At 46.7% G+C, this 16,552-nt stretch overlaps 1 protein-coding gene across 3 annotated transcripts in view; it reads right to left on the bottom strand.

Moving 5' to 3' along the window:
* Positions 1-16,552, bottom strand: part of LOC124307542 (transcriptional regulator ovo-like) — a 65,007-nt gene that overhangs the window by 14,748 nt on the left and 33,707 nt on the right. The gene's annotated exons all lie outside the window — the stretch shown is intronic.

The following is a 16,552-nucleotide window of genomic DNA, read 5'->3' as shown; positions in this document are numbered from 1 at the left end:
TTAACCATTATTTTTCAATCGTTCTCATCCAACGCGGAACGTATCGGTTGATTGACTTTCGAATGGTGAAGAAGTTGGAACTTTGCTTGTATAACACCGCGGTCAACCCCGGAGTAACAAACTTCTCTGTAACCTTCTACGTAACGTTATTGGGTTACGGTAATTTTGTTACCAAACATATCTCGCGCGTTCAATTTACTAATAGGCATCGAACACATTGCCGCGGTGAAATTTCCGAAGCTATGCATCTTCCGCGCGTTCAAGTCTCCGGCGAGGTATCGTTTTAATTTCGCATCGCGTGCAACGAGGTTCTCATTTATCCCTGTACCGTAAATCAATTTTTCACATTTTCACCACACTCCTGTTACATATCACGTGTACCTAGGATTTACCCACACCGTCACGTTTATGCTTTCACTTCGTTCATCCGTTCTGTCTGTAGGTACTGTCAAGGTTATCTTTTTACTCGTTTGAACGCAACGCTCGATCAAATTTCTTTACACATCGACGTTCGTCGCACCTTATCGAACAGATCGGACCAAAACCTTGACCGAACGATCTTCCCGCACCCGATGCAACTTCGGAAATTTTTTTCCCTCTCGTTTTTCGCGTAACACATTGTGTTATATCCTATTCTTAGACGGTTGTCTCGACTTATCTCGGCCGTGGATACCTGCTAAGTCCGCAGTGTGCAGCGCACATCGAAATTCAAGACGCGAGGGCGTTTGCTTCATAAAGCAACAAGTATTATCGATGCCTCGAAGTCTCGCGGGAGTGCGAAAAAAAAAACAAGAAAAAGAAAATGAAAATATAAAAAAAACGAGGAAGGGAAACTATACGGACGCCGAGCTGCGAGGGCGACCTGCATACGTAGCCCAGAATTCTTTGGCTGATCCTTGGAGGACCCTCTTCTCCTCCGAGTCGTAAACCGTGACAGGTTCTCTGCGACACGACGAAGTATATCTATCCGGTTTATATTCCCGTGATTTGGCTCCTAGATGCGTCTGGTATACATTTTGGAATATAGCGTTGCTCCCGGGTTCACCAAGCCTCGGAGCTTGGCTATATAACGAACCGGAGATCGGCACACGGATATAATTCGTGGAGAGCGCGGGGCCCTAAAATCAGGTCTTTCGGGGCGAGGCGATTTCCATTCGTAACGAAAACGTTGAAATCAGATCTCGTTGAACTCTGGTCTTTTTGGAATGTTATGCTTTGGAAGAGAGGTTGTCACTAGCCACCGTTCGATCTCATCGATGCACGGAACGCAAATACCGTCGTCGGTAATTCTTTTCCAAATTTCATACCTATTTGCCTCTGTGAAGGAAGCTTGCGGAACCCTTGGAACGAAAATCAGGTCAAAGAATCAAGTTCGAGACAATTTAAAGGATCGTACCGTCGATCGGTATTTTCCTTAATTTCTTCGTGTAAGTAACGGCAGCTGCAGCTGCCGATCGAGAACCCGGAGTATAATTAGTAATGTGAGAAAAATTGTCAACGATCGTTTGTAACCGCGACGTCTAACATGGCTGCAGGCGGGCGGTCACCTCTTCGATCGTATCGTAAATCTGATGATATATCCGCCTTGGTAAAATCGTCCGGTATAATATTCCGTATTGCGGGACGAATCGTAATAAGTATAATCGTCATCCCGACGTGTTAAATTATTCGCATAACACGCGCGTTATATACCGTTCTGGCAATTAACTTTAATATTTCTCACGAGCATTACGTCACAAGTTGATATTCGCGCACACAGAGGCGAAGTCGAAAGACAGGATCCACGTCCATTCCGGCATCGCGATGTTCTCGAACCAAAACGAGTTTCCGCTTGTACCGATCCTGCCCACCGCCCGTAAGCGAGTATGAAATAATAGTACTCGACATGTGTTAAAACGCAACCTATTAGCGGCGTTAGCCGGGCTTGAGATGAAAAGATATAGGCTGGCCAGCTCCCGTCTTTGAACACTATACGCGCTTACACGGCATCCGTACATGAGCAAGCACGTAACATGACTGGAATGGTAACGATCATCAACCGTACAGATCGCACAAGATGCACTTAACTCGTGCGTTCATAGACTGTGTAATAACAAGCCGAGGGATAAAAATGAGACTTGACTCGTCACGGCATGTGGCGAGCGTGTGGAGGAAGCCTTCTTCCTCTCTCTCTCTCTCTCTCAGCTATCATCTCCCTTTTTTCCTACCTTCGAAAGGACTTCCGCGTTCGCCAACTCGGATCGCGTACACCCATCGTCTCAAACTTCCCTCTTCCGTTCGCGATCCGTCACACCGAACGATTCAACCTTCGTTGAGTAAAAAGCAAAATCTTATAACGGGTCACGAAGAAGAGAGTAGTATTATAATAGATACACCGCACGCCCGGCTCGTCGCGACTCGGTGGCTCAAGTCCAAGGTGAGAGAGATCAGAGGACCGTGCAACAGACCCGGTACATACTTTCTCCGGGTGTCCTCTGCGTGGTCCCTCCTCCGCCAAGAGTGGAGAAGAAGAAAAACAAGGAGGAGGAGGAGGATGTTCGGTTAGACGTTGAACCGACCGCGTAACGATGACCGTGTATAAAACGGGGTCGCTTTATCTCGTCCTTAACACCTTGGCTCCGGGCTCGCGAGTCGATGAAAACATGGCTGCGGTTTTCCCGGCGATCTGCACACCTCTGCACTCCCGGAGATATACGGTGACCGATTCACCGATACATATCGCGTTGCAGAGGTAGTTTCGCGTTGCAGATAGGTAGGTGCACACACTAGGCTAGAGCAGAGCTAGTATCGTACAATTATACCGCGGCGTAACTCGAGTCTCGAGTCAAAGTCAAGGGTAAGGCGAGGAGTTGCGCAACTCTTAGCCCAGCCAGCCCGGCTTCGAGCTCGATCGTAATCTCGCAATCACGAGTGTGTTTGTCGGTGTCGGAGTTGGGCTTGTAATATCTAGGCACACGTCGTCGGGACTAGCGGAGAATCGTGTGTGCACGGAGTTGTTCTTATACCTGTGCGTATGAGACGAAGTGACGCAATTGACGGATATGGTATACCACCGCAGCTTGGATACGAGACGAGCTGTCGGTTTACGGCGTATAGCGGTTAAAACGCTCGTTAATATTTATTTACCTTGTTCCTTTTCAAAGCTCGCGCGTCTTTTTCTTCTCGTTTATTCCTCGTCGAAGATCGACCGTAGAGCTTTATTTTCATCGGTGACGTTCAGCTTTACGTCATCCTAGCTGTATATCTGTAATTACGGTTCCTCTAAAAAGCTCTCTGTACAAGGTAAATTATCTATCGACCTCTTCACGTATGGATATATGTTTTTTGCGACGGGTTTAGGAGTATCGCACTCACACATTCGCTTACAACGCTTACCTACGCGTTTGCGTCTGTTTGCAAAATTTACCGCTGCGAATACACAATTATTGTACAGCTGTATATTATACATACGTGTATTTATGAGCAAAATATTACAATGCGGCGAAGACTGGCACATCTCGTGCGTTCGCCTGATCTTATGCGCGCCTTTCGCGTCACAACAGCTTACCTATAGTGCTGCTGAGGTTGTTCTAGCCGTAAAGCGAGTCAGCAGGCATAGTTAGCTGTACGGCTAGGCTCGCAAATTATCGCTATTTGCAGATACCCATTTATCGGAGAATACCTATCTTACGTAACGGACAGGCAGGCAGACAGATGGACGGATAGACACGCGGATAAGTTTTAAAAAGGACAGAGATACCGGTGCGGATGTTGTATTAATAGCCTGGCTTTTATTTCCATTGCATGCCTTACGATTCGCGTCTTTGCTTACGGATTTGCTACCGATGCACCGATTCGCGTGTAGTTCGGTTCATCGCTCGCGTTTCGGAAACATCGACCTTGTACATCATCTTTCAGCCGAGTTTCAAGCTACTTCAAAGTGCAGGGTCGTAAACGGAAACAGAATTTTTAACACCCGAGATACGTTGAAATAATCGACAGTCGAATCGAAATTCCAGAAAACCGTTCGGAACGGATTAAACGAACGGTTAGAATCGATGACTGGCTCAAAGATATATCGGGTGAGAGTTATTCGTAACTTCCCGGTATTCGAAAGCGAGCGTATATTTATTACAAAAAAGTTTTGCGAAATGAATCGTTACAGCTAATTAAATGCCCCTAACAATACGGATTATCCCCGTATCCTGGAAGTGTCCTGCCAAATTTTCCCCGCGTGAAAACCCATAGAATACGGTACGTGGTAGGTTATTGGCAAAGTCAGGATGTCAAGCAGTTGTGTACACAACAGTCGCCGCTGTAAGAGGATTTTCCCAAATTGTTTGTGGCACTTCTTCTGTCGGTCGCCGTTTGACTGCGTCCCCGAGAGATTGGAAAATTAGCATAAAACTTGACCCTGCGAACAACGCCGGTGCGGAGCGAGGGGTTGGAGATTAGGAACAAAAGGGTAATATAGTAATTTCAGGTAAACCGTCGGCACTTAGCCGGGGACCACAGGGCCCAACGACTCTGTTCGACGCCTCGACACACTTCGGAAGGACCCCCGGCGGATCCCCCATAAACCATCGCCGAGCGTTTTCCACAAATTGAGGATGGACGTACCTGCACGAGCCGCACGATTCCTTTGGGTTGAAACTAAGAGCCGACTGCGTGACGGTCAAGGCGTGGTCACGTGTAGACCTATCTTATTGTTATACCGTTAGACATTGAAATGCGGTAATTATCAATGACCACCCTGCGTTAGTGGCGTGTCTGTAATAACGCACGAATGAGAAGAGAATGCAATAGCGGATGAAATCGATCGCAGCCTTCGCTCGGAGGTTGAATGGGTGTTGCGAGTCCCATTTTTCGAGGCTTTTATCGATGTCTGAAATTCAGATCGACGACGGTGAAAATTTCCCAAATACCCGACCCGAGTTATCTCTCCGTCGAGTCGTTGGGATTTCGACACCCGTATCGACGTTGGGAGATATTTCTCCTTCGTCGTGTAATAAACGTTAGGCGATGTTAAAAATTCGCGGATTTACAAGTGCGAGACTGGCTCGCCTGTATCGCGATCAAGTGCGAATTGCGGCTGTAAATCAATACAGTACGTGCAGTTCGCAGCGGATCGTTCGACGTCGGGTGTAATATGTTCAAGGTCACTCAATGACACAGATCACTCGTACGATCGGGCACGTATTACAAGCGGAGAGTGCATAAATGGTTGCTTAACGGTTACCGGTTATGGTCAAGAGACGCGGGCCCGTTGAGGACCACTCATCGATTTCGTTATACCGATCGGTCTCGACGTAAAATTCCACGGATTCGAAAGCAGCCGGGGCGATTAGCCCGATCCAAAATAATTCGTTGGATCTTCCCCTTGGCTCTCTCGGCACTGCGAACCCCTCGGGAAAAATGGTACGCCTGTGTGACGAGCGTGATCGATATTGGAAAAAATGAGAAAAGAAAAACAAACAAATAAATAAATAAATAAATAAATAAAAAGAAAACCAAGATGAACAAAGTAACGGCGTCACGGTTGGCACAGGTAAGTGCCGTGACGCGTAACGTCGTCGTTTCTGTCTTCGTTCGAGCGAGTCACTCCGTGTAGGATGGAGGATGATAGGCAGCGACCGAAAACTGCGCAGCTAACCGCCACGGTGCCACTGAACTTGAGAGCCGTTCGAGAATATCAGGTATTTTTACATACGTACCTTCGGAGATCGACTTGGCTGATCTTTGCGGATAATTCGCGTAGTTCGTAACGTAGCCGCGGACCGAATTTCCGGTGCACGATGATCGGGTGATTTATTTCGTTTTATTTCTTTCTCCCCCCCTCCCCCCCCCCCTTTTTTTTTTTTTTTTTTTTGAGGGGGAGATTTCTTTCCAGCGTGGAACTGATACAGATAACGATGTAACGATAAAGAAAGACAAAAAAAAAAAAAAATGTTTGGAAGCATGCGTAGGTATAATAGCTGGACAAAAAATGATTGCGATCGACGAACTTACAGTGCATGTGCTTGTTTTTCTTCAATACAATTTACTGTTACGCGTGCGATAAGCTGTTCATGTTTTGTCTCGAATGATTTTGTGCGAGTTATTGCCGAAGATGAAGCAAAACGTGAGAAAATAAAAATTCGTAATAAAGTAATTGAAATTGAAATATATTTTTGTCGACGCTCGACGAACGTTTAACTTATAAATATGTTGATTTTGTTGAAAGTAAATAAATGATGTATCAAAATATCGAATTTGAATTTTTCTTTTATCACTGAATTTCCAAGGATAACTTGAAGATTCGAAGAACGAGGCTGAATGAATAATCGTTTCGCGAAATCGTGCCGAGGGATAACGATGGTCCGAAGAATTCGCGGCTATCCGCCGCAGCGTTGCAGCGACTCTCTTCTCGTCGGAAAGTGCGAGTTTCGCCTTCGACCCAGAATGCATCCCGCTCGCGGTATTTAATCCGCGAAACATGCGGCAGGCAGGACGCGGGTGAATAACAGTAATTTTTGTGCCATCGACTCGGAGATGAATTACCTTACTCGTGGTGGCTGTAACATTATCCCGCCATTTTGACGACGGATCTACATCGTTCAGGTAGATGAACGATCGTAATTGTTTAAGCGCCTAAACCTACACCTGTCTATTTTTTAAATCAACAGACAGATCTTTCTTCGTGATGAAAAAATCGCGCGGAATAAGCGAATAGTTGTTGCACCGGCGGGCATCTTGGATCCTGGATCATGGATCAGGCTCTGAAATCGGAAGAGTTGCCGCCCTGCGAGAAGAAACTTACGGGATTCCGGACGTGATGCCGAGGCGAAACCGATTGCTTACATGCCGTACAATCCCGCTCCTAAGCATGGAGAAGAAATCACGGACTGCGGACATTCCGTGATCGTTAATTCGAAAACCGAGACTCGGACCTCCGAGATGAGGCGAGGAAATACCCGGCTTGATTCCACGTTGAGAACAACGTAGGAGTTTTCATGTTACGGCAATTCGTACAATTTACGCGGAAACTTGTTTTCAGAGCAATGATACTGACGCACTACGGGTATAATACGTTGATAACCTGACTGCTCGCTGGTTTCTACTTCTGTTTCTGAATTCGGTATAATCACAAAGTGAAAAAATTATGAATACCGATTTCACACCGCGGTGTTGTAATTGTTTCTTCTCTGTTTGCAATAAAAGTTACAACAATAGCGTTAATTTTACAACCGCAGTGTTAATCGCCGAACGTATAACTGCACGTTAAACTCTATAACGACTTGACGATGCTAATTACTAAATTCAACGTACGATCGATGTACATACAAACTTGTACTGCAGAAATATTCAAGCGAAGTACATTGCACGGTTGAATCATCGGATGTAAATTTATGACTACATTTTTTACATTTTTTACTACAAATACACATACACGTGTATATATATATATATACACGTGTATCTGTAATAACATGTGTAATTAGTTTTTTCCCGAGCTGCGGGACGTGATTTGTACTTCGGAACCTGCGCGATGCAGTTCTCCGTTCCATTTGCATAACGAATCATGTGCCTACGTATGTCCGTCGCAAAAAGGACTCTCTAAGCAGCGACCCGAGCCTTTGACACAAGGAGTTTCGACGAGTGTCTCCGTGTGACTTGCGTGGTAAAATGTGAAATACTTATAATGCAGCGGTTCCGTCAGATCCATCTCAAGCTCTCAGTGATGACGTCGAATTGAAAAGACGTCGAGATTCTTTCGAGGCGTGAAAGCTTTAGTGCTTACAGCTAATTACGCGAAGAGCGCAACGACTGTTTTTTAAGACTGCCCTCGAACTTTGACCCGCGACTTTGTCTCGGCGATCACCTTAACCGCGTGTCAAATGAAAGGATTATTCGAGCGCAATTATCTCTTTAACCGCGGTCTCGAGACGTACGAATAACAAAAACACTTGGGCTGTTCGTTGAACGCCTTTACCGCAAGCATTCATACCATCGGCAAACAGTTGAGGAAAATTCACCAGAACCAGCGTAGCGATGCCTCGTAAATTAAACTGTCCCTTGACTCTGAAACGCATTCTATTTCTATAGAAATTTTCTTGGAAAGACAGAATTTCCAGTTGAGAATTGGGCCGGCGGTCATGAGATTAGCAGAACTAGCCAATCCCTTTTGAACGGTATTACAGATCCGTACCGTAATCGGTACTCACTCCGTTCATCCCTTTCCGAAAGTTTCGTACCGGAGCTTTAATCGCAAATGCCTGGAAAATTTCGGCACAAGAGTACCTGTGTTGCGGAAAATTGTACACCGCAATTCTGACTCGCACGCGCAGGTCAACAGGTGTCAAGTATAAATTTTCTTTTTCCCATTGGAAAAAGCAATTACGACACGAGGCGCACCTAACGATGTAAAATAGACTGCACGAGCGCTGAACGCGAATGAAAACAAGGATAAATAACGCGTAATGTGACTCGGGGAGCGAAGCGGTAGCCGCACAGGTAAGGCTGTAAACTCCCCGGCCAACTTTTTCATCTTTGACACGACGTCCTGTCCTCGAGGTAGGCACTCGGGGCCATTACCTGGCACTCACCTTCCGCTCGACGCGTTACCCTCAGCGGCAACCTTACCGTTGTTGCTACACTTTTGAGTCGCGAGCTTCCCATGACTTCTCTCGAGTATAAACCCGCGGAGGTCCCACGAATCGGTGAGAAAAATACTCTAGCCATTCTCTTTCCGAGCACATACGTTACATACGCGTATGCGCGTGTCGGGTGTAAACGCAGCGAATCGCGTCTACGATTATACAGGCTATTTTAATCGATACGCCCCTTAAATTGGATCGAACGTAAAACGAAATTTTGAAAAAGCAGAGTTGAGATCGATTCCTCCCGACCGTCGAAACGCTTGCGTCGCTACCCGATCTCAGGAATTACACCTTATTTATTTACAATTAGTCAGGCGTATACGGTAATCGTGTCGGAGCGAGCAATGTAGGCGCAATTCGAGATACGTTAGCCGTGGCGCCCCGTCAATTGGCGGGATACGGTATCAAAATGAGTTTCAGAAGCGGGTACCTGCATCGATGATAGGTACCAGTGTGGTTCTTTGTTTTACGCATCGTTGCACGGGCAACTATCGCAGAGGTACGCCGTTATCGCGACAGCCAGAGACACGCGAGGCACGGGTTCGGATATCACTTCTGTTCAATTTTCACTTTTACTGCTGTACATTTTTCTTTCGCAAGCCCGCTTGTATCGATCGTTACGTCATTGGACGCGAGGTGTCCCTTCTTCCCGATCTATCGTTTCCACTGTTACGGCGGAATGTGTTACGGGTTTCGGCGCAACGTGTGCGAAGAGAAAAGAGAAAAGAGAGAAGTGAGAAGAGAGAAGAGGCGGTAATTTCACTCTCTGCGCCGTCGTTGCGGCCACAACTGAAATCCGCTAGCGGCTGGCAAAACGGTACACAGCTGCTCTCCGTCGAATCTATTACAGCATCGAAAACATAACAGTAGATCGGGGGCCCCCGTTTATTATACCATGTGTATGTGTGTATGTATGGATGTGGCTCGCCGTTTAAACAGCGGACTCTCGCGGCCCGTCGAGGGACCGAGTTAATCCCTAACCTGACGTAAGTTGACCCACACATGTCGCGCTTCCGGTTGAAACGTATAGAAATTCAGCGATTACCTTGACGACGTTGCGTCACGGTCATGCGATGATCGCGATCAATCGCTTGGCGTTCGATCGGTCATCGGGATTCTTTGGAATCGGATGTCCAACGACGAGGACATTAAAATCCATGCTTTCGCAGTTTCGCGCATCATCGTATGGCGGAGAAAAACGTGAATCAGAATTTGAAGCCGAATAAATTCAAGAGTCAAACAACGACTTGGAACTCTCGCGGATGAAATTTTTTTCCTCAAGAATTCGTTACTCCGTCGTTTTTATTTGCTCGCAAATTTACTCCCGCAGACTTGAAGCTTCGAGCTTCATTGGTGTCACCGACTTTTGTCCTCGGGCTCGAATCTCAACGCGATTCCTTCAACGATCCATTCTCGGAGGAGCTACCCGAATTAATGAAAATGCATGACACCGCGAAGGCATAATTTTTACAGTCACCTGTTGCACCTGCCGAGACGACGGAGACGACGTAGTCGTGTACATCCAAACACGACGGTAACGGCAGTTAATTGAAAGTCCCGACTTCCCCTTGACGAATAAAAATAACGTCGACGACCTCGGATTCGCGAAGTGTGACCGCGGACTCGGGCGTATCGTCATTGTTCTTTCTTCCTTCTTCGCCGTTCGGTTAAAAGCGTTACCGATTTTTTCCGCTGCCTGTTTCTACTTGTTACTCTTCACTCTCCTCACTCTCCCATAGAACACGTTTAAAAATTAATCCTCCTGGCGCGCAACGTGATTTTGAAATTTTCGCTGTGCGGCAGGAAATCGATCTGATGATGAATTGGAACAGAGCTAGATACGAGTGAGAACTTGAAACGCAAAAGAGCCGATGGTAGAATCGCGGGTTCGATGTCTGAATAATTTGGGAAAACGAAACGATGTGTCCTTTAGTCCGTTCTCCAGCATCCAGCATTTTTATCTCCAGTGTATTTCCCGTCGTCGATGAATTTTACAGAGCCTGCATCATTGGCTGACTGCGGATTCAGAGTCGACGATGTTAAGCGACCTGGTTCTGCATTACGTGGCGATAGAATTTGTTCGCCGAGTGAACGTGACCAGCGTGAAGAGCCGATGACACGCGCGTGACATACGTACGAACGTGTATGATTTTCGGCCAGAGTATCGATACGATCGATCCAGATGTCGCTGCTTCCGGTTCTCCGAAAGAAACGATCCGATGGTCCGAAGAAGTACGGATATAACCGGACCGGAACCGCGTTCCGTCAACGCGTAACGATTTTCTCGATCCTTTGAGGCGAGTCACGTGTAAGGATGCAAGAGAATCGGCTAAGCGCGAAGTAGGCCAAAGCGTGATGACGCTCTTCGACTTCCTCGTTGGAATTGCGGAGGACGCGTCGCAGCGCCTCTTCACGGCTGGACAGTCACCGGATAGAAAAGAACTAAAAGCTCTTAGGTACAGGGATAAACCTGGCACGTACGTACCTGTAAGGTAAACCTATCAGTTATCGACAAGTTTAGACCCAATTATTGAGCCGTTTATTTTCCAAAATTATAAACTGACGGTACGAATCGTGAAATTCTCGATAAATGAAACCAATCGCTCGAGGGTTAGAAACCGTGAATCAATTTTTTAGTAACTTTAGAACTAAGTGTCAAACAGTTACGTTAACCAAAAAAAAAAAACGAAAAGAGGGAGCGTTAGTTTGCCGGGGATTTTGGGCGCACGGTTAAATTCCCGAAAGAATTTCGCGCGAGAGTTCAAGGACAAGGACGGTCCCCTTCTCCCCGCGATATTATTGTACGGAAGCGGGGTGGCGGCGGGGAAAGAGAAAGAGAAAGAGAAAGAAAAGGAGCCGAGAGCCGTGCGAGAGAGTATAATCAAGAGGAAAAAACCACTCCCCCTTCGTCCTCCACCCTCCTTTCGCCGGGGCGAGCAGCGAACGCAGGTTTTGCCAAGAAGCGCCGCGGGTAACGGTAAATCCGCGCGGCCGACGCCGTCCAATGAACCCGCGCACCGGCGGAGCCGCGGCGGCGCACATCGACTTCCTCGCCGCCAACCTTCTTACGACACGAATAGAATTTTAGCGTTACGTCATGCGTCCGTGTGCGCATACAATGTATCAATGTACGAATGTATACGTACACGATCCTAGGACGCACACCCTCGACACGCCGCAAGAGTGGCTGTAAAGAAGTGGGTCGACGACGCCGATCATTGGCGTCGCGACGCTCTCGGCAAGTTAATGAAGACGAACATGAAATACAAATGTTATTGCGACGATTGACGTTTTCGAAAAAAAAAAAGATAAAAAATTTATGACGATGCGGTAGATTATTTTTAGGGAAAAAAAATGATTCATATTTTTAAAACTCGAATACCTACCACGATATCGATAAAATTTTGAAACACACGTTTTTTTCCACCCCCTCCCCTCAGGTTTTGTTACGTTTGTCGTGGCTAAATTCAGCCTCCTGCAAGCTCGCGGTCAGTCCTGTGGATATATCGTCTCGATTATCGTTCGGTTAGAACACGTTCGTAGTCGAATTGAGCCTCGGAAAAGATACGATGAACGAAGAAGGAGAAAAGATAAGAAAGAAGGCGGTAAAGTTTGAGGAATACGGAGGTGTTCCCGATCGCCGCGTTACGACGGGGAACGAATGATTTTGCGAAATTGAAATCGAGCGCCCTTGACCCGCGGGGTCGAAAAGCACCGTTATATCGCATACCACCTTTGATCACGACCAACTGACCCGTAACGATGGCTTTACAAGCTGTATGTTGTTATATTATGCGTGCGTGGTGAACAGCGACGCCCACGATTTGTTATACGGTGTGAAATTTATACCACCATCCGCACGGTGTTTTACGCTGTAGAAATGATAATTTGACCATGAACGAGACAGACGTAGCGTACGATTTTATCCTGTGAAGTTCGGTTTTCAACTTTTTTTTCCTTTTTTTTTCTTTTTCTTTTCTCGTGGCCGTGACAGGTAATAATTATTGGTCGGATATGTTCAACCCTAATTCGTTACCGAAGCTGCATAACTGCACGGGGCGAAAAAATGGAGGTGGAAAAAAAAAGGAATCGACTTAAACTGAAAATTTGATCGATCCGAGGACTGAAAATTCATCGGGAAATGCCAAGAACTGTGGGTAATAAGGCCGCCTGCGGGTGTGAAAGTATTTTTCAACTAGGAATTAGGGGCTCACTGCACAGGGTAGACTTGAAGAGAGTAAAAAATTCTCTAGTAACGAAAGAGGGAGAGACTCACTCGAAACGATGTCCTCCGGGTAGAATATAATATGTACGCGTAAATGTTGTATCTGTCGTGCGATATCGCGTACCTTATCGTTATAACTGGATATGTATAATACGAACCGAGAGGAGAAATGATGATAAGAAAATACATTTCTCCAAGATTGAAGCGTGAATGGTGTGATGGTATAAAAGGTAATAGAATAGGTACGAAAGCAGGCGCTGCATGTTTGCAAACGAGGCAAATGATCGTTTGATAACTTACGAATTAATCGACCTTCTTGATTTATATGATAATAATTATTGGTCAATTTTAGGAGACTTTTCAAGGAGTTAGCTTTTCGGAATCAGCGTACATTTTGTTTACAATGGTTTACTAAATTTCGTAAAGTCACAACGGTGCGAGTTAGCGATTTCTCTTAAACACGCATCGCTGGAGCATCTTTACCAACTTCATCCTCGCGAGTTTGTCCCCTTCTCGGAGCTTGTTTTCCTAATATATGGACGTATCGTAATTCAGGCGTATTATGGACACACAGACGGATGCGCGCACACGCATCGGTGAGTGTTGAACCAGCCCACCAATATTTTCCATCGATGGCGCAACTCCGTCGTTCCGCCGCGCTTCTCCCGTATCTCGGCTGGCTACCTGCAGAAGAGATAACTGTATATTCTACCTCGATTCCGGCACCGCGAACCCGGCGCTCCTTCCTCCGACGGACCCCCGGTCGAGTCGAGTCGCGGTGCAAACAAGCGGTCGGAGAACCCGGAGAACCCGAAGTGGCCCTTGCGGCATTCCCCCCCGCGGGGAAATTCACGCGCAGCTTTCGAGGCGAGGAGAAAAATCAGGAGGAGAGAAAAAGCGAGGGATTGAAGGAAGGAAGGAGGGAAGGAGCCGAAGGAATTTAAAAGAAAAGGAGGCGCGGGTTGGAATCGGTTTGCAGGTTTGCTCCTGATCGAAAATGAGTCAGAATTACGTGTGTGCTGAATAATCTGTGCATGATTACCGTGTCGTCGCTAAATACCCAACGAATGACGTCGTGGACTCGGAGTCACCGTGAGCCGAATGGAAGTCAAGGTTTCTCTTCATCTTCGAATGAGTTTTCGAATTTTGCGATTCACCAATTTGCCGAATTTCTAATTAGTCAGACCAGTCTCGAATGGATTCAACATTTATCCTGTAAGATTCGGGACTGCGATGATCCACAAATTGGAAATAATGAAAAGATAAATAATATCCAGTACTGCGTCAGTTCTCATTCACCGTTCCCAAGTCCCGAAAATGGAAAGTTCTGGCAAGTCTTTGGAATCGACGAACGTCGCGCGATTGATTCCAAAAAATGGAAACAATTAAAGTAAAAAATTTTTGGGAACGAGCGTGTTTTTTTATTTTAAATGTTTCATGATACGTCATTTTCAATAATGTTAAAAGTAAACACGCTGCTGCTTCCTACCTCAAAGAGTGTCCATATATGAACAGACTCGAAGTCAGGAGGAAATGTGAGCCGAATTTTCCTCGTGCCCATCAGCAACTCGTCCCACGTTCGTTTTTGGCGTACGTGCCGCAGTCTTTGGCCGCCGCGTAAGTGCATGAGGGCTGACCAAAGAGCGAAAAGGAGTGAGGAACGAGGCGGGAGGGAAGACGGGTTATACTGTCCCAAATCCAACCACTCGTCATTCCAGTCCCGAAGCAAAGCGAGTTATTGAAATGAAAAAACTCTTACGCAACTCGTCGCTGCAGCGTGCCGAAGAGAAGATAGGCGCCAAGGTGTGCATACGCTGCAAGTCGATCCGCATCCATCCGGATTGTTTCGAAGCATTCGTCGAGTGAAACGATGAACGTTGATAGAAAATGGTATCGAGTTGCCGTAGGTGGATATAATAATTATAATTGGATCAGCCGCTGGTGCGGGGAGACAAAGAAAAAAACATGGCGTTGCCGGTTGGCGAGGAACTTTTCGGAAACGGTTGTGATACTGCAAAGAACGTACGATGCTCGCTTGGAATCCGTTGCAGACGTCGGGACGCTTCGGAACGGTAACGCAGCAGTTAACGAACGAAAGGGGAATCGGTTTGAAAATTGCGTCATTCAAGTATCGCGTTATGGAGTCCACGACTCAATGCCCTGCGAGTCGTAGGAACGTCGACTTCTTGACTTACCTACTGACTCCTCAAAGATTTACCGTTACCGGCAAAAGTGAACTATAATGTGAGTCGTGTCTCTGGAGCTTGCGGTATCGAACACGTGAGACGTACGTCAGACCCGCCAACCTCCTCGACGGCCGCACCTCACCCGCGGCTTCCGGCGGCGCCCGCGATCGCGTTTCTGATCTTCTTCGCCTCTTTCCTCCTTCCTTCTTCCTTCTTCGGCATCCTTGTTTCGCGATATGAATATTTCCGACTTTGGAGAGTCCTCTTCCATCGAGTTCGACGATGATCGAAGAGGTTCTCATCAATGATAGAAACCACACGTTGAGGTTCGATCGTTAGTCACGTTGCGTTCTTCGAAATGGCGACGAATTTCCAGCGAGTCGAGTTGAGAACATTCCTGCAAAGCGTTGTTACGCGAGAAACCGTCTTCTTCGTCGATTGCATCATCGCCGCCGCTGCCGCCTTTCTTTTATTCCTCTTGGATGTATAATCGCGGTCTTCTTAGTCGCGTTTTTCGCTCCGTTACGGTCGCCGGTTGGCCCAGGTATGAAACGATCCTCGGACATTCTCGCTGGATTTTCAAGACGGTGAGAAAAAGCTCCAACGAAACGTTAACGACGTTTTTTTTCGTGTCCTAAATAGTATCTAATCTAATCGTACAAGACACCACCCAAGGTGCGCGTCTGAATAGCGCATAAGGCTTGGCTTTAAGATCAAAGTGAATTAGAAGGGAAGAAATAAGAATAAAAAGAGGTGAAACTTGCAGATCACGTTTCTTCTGATATATCTAGCTTCACCTGACTTTCGGGTACCGATCATGCCAACGTCCACAAGCACCGTATGGTCTTTTTCGACTCCGTTTGGTTTGTTAGATACGATTTATAAATAAGTCTGATCGGCGATATTCAACGGTCGAACAGGGTTCAGAAGCACCCGAGGCGAAGAAGGGAGCCGTGGCTAACTTCCACGAGGCACATGTCACTCGCTGATGGATAATGATCGTACGAGGAGGAGAAACGGATCGGTTAAAGGGGAATGAAAAGGTCCCGTAGCGACCGGAAATATAACAATTATCGCTGCTTTCATTGCCATCCAGCTCCGCTCTTATTCTCCGTCTGTAGACAAGGGTGCGGTATGTATACCTAACACTGCTCTCCTCTCGAGTGATGCGGTTAGCTTTTAAACGAGGCGGAGGGTGCAGGTAAGAGGGAATAGAAGAAGATGAAGAGGAGAAGAGGAGGTGGAAGAAGAAGAAGAAGAAGAAGAAGACGACCCGTCAGTTCATAATTGCTTCTTGCAACCATTCGAGGGTGGGCGAAGGGCGTTTCGTGAGGCGGGTGGATACTCTGCGGGTATAAGAAGACGGGTTATTTCTCTCCTGGCAAACCCCTGAAATGAGTTAAATGCCTCCTCGAAACCACCCTCGTTCCCCATATGGCGTCGATCCTCCGCAACCCTTTTGTATACGCAAACGAAAATGAAAGTAATGAAAGAAAAATGGAAGGGGTGGCGGTGAGGGGAGG

This window comes from Neodiprion virginianus, chromosome 6 (assembly GCF_021901495.1).
Source record: "Neodiprion virginianus isolate iyNeoVirg1 chromosome 6, iyNeoVirg1.1, whole genome shotgun sequence".
In the NCBI taxonomy this organism is placed as follows: Eukaryota; Metazoa; Arthropoda; class Insecta; order Hymenoptera; family Diprionidae; genus Neodiprion; species Neodiprion virginianus.
The sequence above is the reverse complement of the archived record's forward strand: the minus strand, read 5'-3'. Positions and strand labels throughout refer to the sequence as shown.